Raw genomic sequence first — 6,521 nt, 5'->3', positions numbered from 1 at the left:
AAAAAGTCCAGTACACACGAGGAATGATAACTGCATTCTAGAACAAAAAAAAAAGAAAAAACCCGAATTATATGCATAATATCTTAACGTTAAAAGGTGGCACAACAAAGTTTAATCACACTCGGAATAAGATCATGTGTTTGCCATTATATTTCCATTTTTATTTAATCTGTGAGTGTCGCTACACGTTATTAAGCATTTTCTCAAAAATCACTTAATTTACGAATTTTCTATTAAATACGCAATCTACTCTATTGATTAAAGTAAATATATTAACAATTGAGTTTTTGTAGTATTACTTTGGGAGAGTGTTGGATTTGGAATTTGTTTTTCTTTCCTTTATTTTGTTTACTTTTTCTGACACTTCTTTTTCATTTTCCTTTTTTTTCACTTTTTCTACCTTTAGCTTTTAATCTTTTTGCCCACTGGGTATGCAATAGCCTGACGTTGAAACCAAAGCAATTAAATTATTGTGGATAGTGGATTATGGTGAAATATGCTTTTCTATTGATAGTGGAATATGGTGAAATACTATTAGTACTTTTTGAAGGATATGTGAAGTGAATGAACGAAATAAATAGAAGCTATGTACGACAGTTAAGTGGGTCTTTTTGTTTAGAAATGATGTATATTCATAAGTATAACTATTTGGGTAACACAAATTTTCACTTTTATAATTTCATAACACAATCTTCTGGACTATAATTTTCACTTTTATAATCTCGTACAGGACATGTTGGAATAAAGTCCGGTCATTTGACCGAATTGAACAAATGACGAAAAATTTAATTTGTGATATAAAATTAATCTACATACATTTAGAGTTAATGATCATGGTATATTATTTTTTTCTAAACTGATTTATGATGAGTGAAAAATAAGGAAAGAGTTGGTCACATGAAGTTGTGATATTAATTTAATTATCCTACATTTACTTTATAGTCTTCATTAAACTTGTGCTCCATAAGAGATGGAATTATTACATGTAGTAGTAATAGTGTCCACAAATGATGAGCTATAAAGCCCACCCGCGCACCGCCGACCCCTTTGTCGAAGTCAAGGCTTTGTCGGCGGGTCAGGGTTGTGCGCCTTGAACTTGGATTATAACAATTGGTTTTTGAGTTGGTCTTTGGGCCTAGTGATTGGACTTGGTGCTTGGGCTTTATTTAAGTTCTGTACAATCTTTTTAGACCACTAAATGGACCAATTAAAATAGTCTAATCCTGCAATGGACATGCAGCGCAACGCAATGTGGTAAACAAGTATACGTGGCATGGCATATAACTATCCAGCCATGCACTCATATTGATAGTGATGTCTAGATACATCCGTCCAGGTTCGCACTCCAGTATGGGTCCCTGAATTATTTCTGCAATGTCTGTAGTGTCAACCGCTATGCTCCAATATTAATGGCATACTTAATTTTGTGTTGACTTAAGCTGGTTCTAATGTAGTAGACTACGCCTATAAATATGGTTGTCACACCAGACATTCCACACACAAAAAATTCTCTATGCATTTAGCATACACACTCTCTCCCATCAACAATCTCTTGAATGTTTTAGAACCCTCTTGGTCCACTAGTGGATCCACCTTGAGTGGATCGGTTGGTTTCACTTTTAATGGCGCCTTAGAATCCTTAAATGGATCGAGTATTGACTCACGACACAGTGAGGCAAACCTCATGTATTTCTTAATGCTAGTTTCTCACGCCATGTATATTGATTACACAATACTTAAATCACTTTTTTTAGAACAATCCTAATGAACCCTCCGATGAGTAACGCGCGACTGGATGTGGCCACCCCTTGTTGAGAGACCTCAATCTTTCATACGAAGAAAGGGATGATGTATCATTGGTTTGAAAGTACTGCCTCACAAGTCACATTACTCTGTATGCGAAAAGGAGTTCAATTTTTTCATTTTTTTCCGTCCGTGAATAAGAGTCTGTTAGGAGACTCCTTCTCCTAACTCGATATTCGCCCGGTTACGAGAGTAACACCACGAACTCCGGCGCCCCGCGTGCAGGGTCGGCGGCCAAAACGAAACGTCGGCGCGGAAGAGATTTCCGTCGGCAACAAAGTAGGGTGTTGAGAGTGTTAATCACGATAAGTGGGCTAAATATATTTCATTGATTGATTTATGAATTAATGATATGCCCTATTTATAATATCTAGGACCCTAGGGTTGGTTCGACCTAATCCTATACATCGGGAAAGAACCAACAAAGAAAACCCGACGGAGCTTATAAAACGCTCGACTCAATATTCGTGCAAAAAATAAATGGGAAATTACAATAAAATACGAAAGTCTAATAAAAGGAATAAAACAGTAAACTGGTTCTGGCCTTTCCTCGAGCAGCTGGTGTGCTACTTCGTCACGAAGTCTTGAAAACGATCAGGCTGCTTGAGTCCCTTCCGTGGCCTTAACTGTCTCTTCTCCGTCTTCTCCCTAACCTCCTTCACCTGTTCTCCACGTTCCTCCGTTCCACGTTCCTCCGTTGATGTCGAAACCGACTCACCCGATAGTGTTTCCGGGGTAGGCTCTGCCGTCTCCTCGCTCGGTGGCACCTCCATCACTGGTGGAATAGATGGGTTCATAACAACTCTCCCCTCCTTAAGTATCTCCTTGGCCTCAAGGGGAATCGAAGGAAATCGGCGCTGCAACTCTTGAAGCGGTTCCCAGGAGGGGAGTCGGATCCGTCCGACCATCGCACCAGCACGTGTTCGGTCGCTGCCCCCTTATGCCACATTGTTTGGGAGTCCAAGATCGACACCGGGTGAGCAATGGGCCGGTTGCCCCAGAATCTGTCAGGCAACGGTATCACCTCGTTGCTTCCCACAAACGCCCGGAGAAGACTGACGTGAAAGACATTGTGGATTCGACTCCCTTCAGGCAACCTCAGTTTATATGCGACCGGACCAATCCGCTCTAAAATCTCGAACGGGCCATAGAAACGTTTGGCCAGTTTAGCCGATAACGGTTTGGCCACCGAATGTTGCCTATACGGTTGCAACTTTAACCATACGAAATCACCCACCTCAAATTCAATGTGCAGCCTATGCTTGTTCGCCGTATCTCTCATTCGCTGTTGAGATCTTGACAAATTGCGTTTAAGTTCTTCCAACAGTTCCCCTCGCTGTCTGATCAGCTCAGCCAACTTGGGTGGGGTTTTTGTCGATGGACGAGCAGCAACCAGTAAAGGCGGTTCCCGACCATACAATGCTCGAAAAGGAGATGTCCCTAACCCTGCATGATGAAAGCAATTCAGAGATAATTCCGCCCATGGCAAAAAATTGGACCACGTAGATGGTCTATCCGCGGTGAATGCCCTCAAGTATTGCTCAAGCCCTTTGTTCCGAATCTCTGTTTGGCCATCGGATTGGGGATGGTAGGCCGTAGTGAAGTTGAGCTTGGTCCCGCTGAGTCGTAAAATTTCCTCCCACACGGCGTTCAGAAATACCGAGTCACGATCCGAGACTAAGGTCTTCGGGAAGCCGTGATGCCGTACTACCGTGTTGACAAAAAGGTGGGCTACACGGATGGCATCGAAACGTGCCGGCAGTGCAGCGAAATGAGCATATTTGGACAATCTTTCCACCACCACCATTATTGTTGTGTACCCCCGGGATTGCGGCAGCCCGGTTATAAAATCCATGGATATATCCTCCCACACCTGGGATGGAACCGGGAGAGGTTGGAGCAGCCCCGCCGGCTTTTGGGTGGAGTACTTCGTGGATTGGCAGATGACACAAGCATCAACAAACTCCTTGACCTCCTTTCTCATTCTCGGCCAATAAAAACCTGCTGCAAGTAAACGGAAAGTGCGATCCTGGCCGGGGTGACCAGCCACCGGCGTGTTATGATGCTCTTCCAATAGGAGCGTCTTCATAGTAGATGTGGGGCTTACGAAAATTCTTCTGTTAAAATAGATTAACCCGTCAACGAAGGAGAACTGAGGAGGTGCGTCGCCCGCCTGAATCTTTGCTGTTAAGTCTCTCAAATCTGTCAGAGTGGCTGTCTCTCGACGCAACACATCGAGTAATATCGGGACCGGGTGGGCTGCCGTCGCCAATAACGCCCCATCGCCTCAGAATCGTCCAGCGCCGGCTCTGCCCCAGTTAGGTCTCGCGCGTCTGCTGATGCCGAAGGTTGAGGCGGCAGCTCGACGACATCCCGACGAGAGAGGGCGTCCGCCGCCTTGTTTGTTATACCCCGCTTGTACTCAATACGAGAGATCCAATTAGACGCGTCTGACCCATCGAAGTGGGGGGCACGCATCTTCACCCCATGACGCGAACCCAAGTCCTGATTGTAGGATACACGGTCCCAGTGCGGTGGCGGGTCCCAGCACGAAGAGCGGCGATTGTCACGCCAACCGCGCCCGCGTGTTGGTGGTGGATCCCAGCTAGACCACCGACGCGGCTGGTGTACCCCTAACCGGCGGTCAGCGCCGTCTTCCTGCTGCCATGCCCCGTCGAGACGATAATCGCCACGTGCTCCGTAGGCACCACCCCGACGGCCCCACCCAGGCTGTCGTAGATCCCGGAACCCCAATTGGTGATGACGTGGGTTCTCCTCTCTCCTCACAAACTCTGACTCCCGGTGCTCCATATACGCCTCATCCCCCGAATCAACTTCGTCGTCCAATGGGTACGTGTCCGGGACATGCGGGTTCTCCAAAACATCTACCCGCCTATCAGAATTATCCATTCGGGACTCCAATTGGTCAAAACGATCCATGATCCTATCAAATCCCTGCAACAACGGATCAGTAGGGGTCCTATCCGTCGGGCGGCGGTCGCCTCTCGGAGGAGGTCAAGGCGGGCCGCCACCGTTTCTCCGATTACCCTGGTGACGATGGCCGTCGGTTGTTACTAATTCTTGTGCGTTGCCTCCTGTCAACACGACAGGAGCGCTCGTCGATTCGGTAGGTATCTCCATGAATTCAGCAATGTGAAAGCACCAGTTGTTAGGAGACTCCTTCTCCTAACTCGATATTCGCCCGGTTACGAGAGTAACACCACGAACTCCGGTGCCCCGCGTGCAGGGTCGGCTGCCAAAACGAAACGTCGGCGCGGAAGAGATTTCCGTCGGCAACAAAGTAGGGTGTTGAGAGTGTTAATCACGATAAGTGGGCTAAATATATTTCATTGATTGATTTATGAATTAATGATATGCCCTATTTATAATATCTAGGACCCTAGGGTTGGTTCGACCTAATCCTATACATCGGGAAAGAACCAACAAAGAAAACCCGACGGAGCTTATAAAACGCTCGACTCAATATTCGTGCAAAAAATAAATGGGAAATTACAATAAAATACGAAAGTCTAATAAAAGGAATAAAACAGTAAACTGGTTCTGGCCTTTCCTCGAGCAGCTGGTGTGCTACTTCGTCACGAAGTCTTGAAAGAGATCAGGCTGCTTGAGTCCCTTCCGTGGCCTTAACTGTCTCTTCTCCGTCTTCTCCCTAACCTCCTTCACCTGTTCTCCACGTTCCTCCGTTCCACGTTCCTCCGTTGATGTCGAAACCGACTCACCCGATAGTGTTTCCGGGGTAGGCTCTGCCGTCTCCTCGCTCGGTGGCACCTCCATCACTGGTGGAATAGATGGGTTCATAACAGAGTCTCAGTTCACTTTTACCATAAATGATAATAGGGATCCACATTCTACTAACTTATTCCACTCACATTTCATTTAAAATTAATATATATAAGTGAGGTTCATATTCCACTAACTTTTTTCCACTCACTTTTCTTAACATTTCTTAAAACTCATGCCGGCCTCCTAATGGCGGACGGAGGGAGTATAAGATTTGTTGTTCAATGGACATGAATAATTAGGTTCATATATCATACGCACTGATATATTTACAGTAATGTATGGGGACGGGTACGAGGGTGGGGTGGTGCGTGGCATGGGAACCATTGCGAGCGCACGTCATGCTGCTAGGGGTGCGGTGTCGTATTCTTGCACCAACGTATTTCAATACTTAGTACTTTAAAAAAAATTAATTTGTAGAATTGTACTCCCTCGGTCCCATTAGAAATGGAACATTTACTTTTCGACATGAGATTTTATGTAGGGTTATTTTGTGAGTTAACGAGGAGAGAATAAAGTAAGAGAGATAAAAAATAGAGATGAGGTTGTTTATTTCTTAGAAAACATTTAATTTTTAATGAGACAATCCAGAAGAAAAACGTTTTATTTTTAATGGGGCAGAAGGAATACATTTTTTGTTATTTTAATGAAGTTTTTATTTATTTATTTGTAATTTGTAGATTTTTAATTTTATTAAAATAATTATATTATTATGTATTTCAATGTTATAATTATTTGAAATAAAACTAGCAGTGCAAATTATTTGGAGACGTGTGACTTAATTTTATTAAAGGCTGTAGCATTATAAATATATAGAATGATGACGTAACAGGCTGATAAACGAGAAATTTAAAAATATCATGGAAGGCCACGTCACCGTTTCCTAACCACCCAATTTTCCCAACCGTTATCTTTTC

The sequence above is a fragment of the Salvia splendens genome, chromosome 20 (genome assembly GCF_004379255.2).
Source record: "Salvia splendens isolate huo1 chromosome 20, SspV2, whole genome shotgun sequence".
NCBI lineage: Eukaryota > Viridiplantae > Streptophyta > Magnoliopsida > Lamiales > Lamiaceae > Salvia > Salvia splendens.
Note: the sequence above shows the minus strand (reverse complement) of the source record.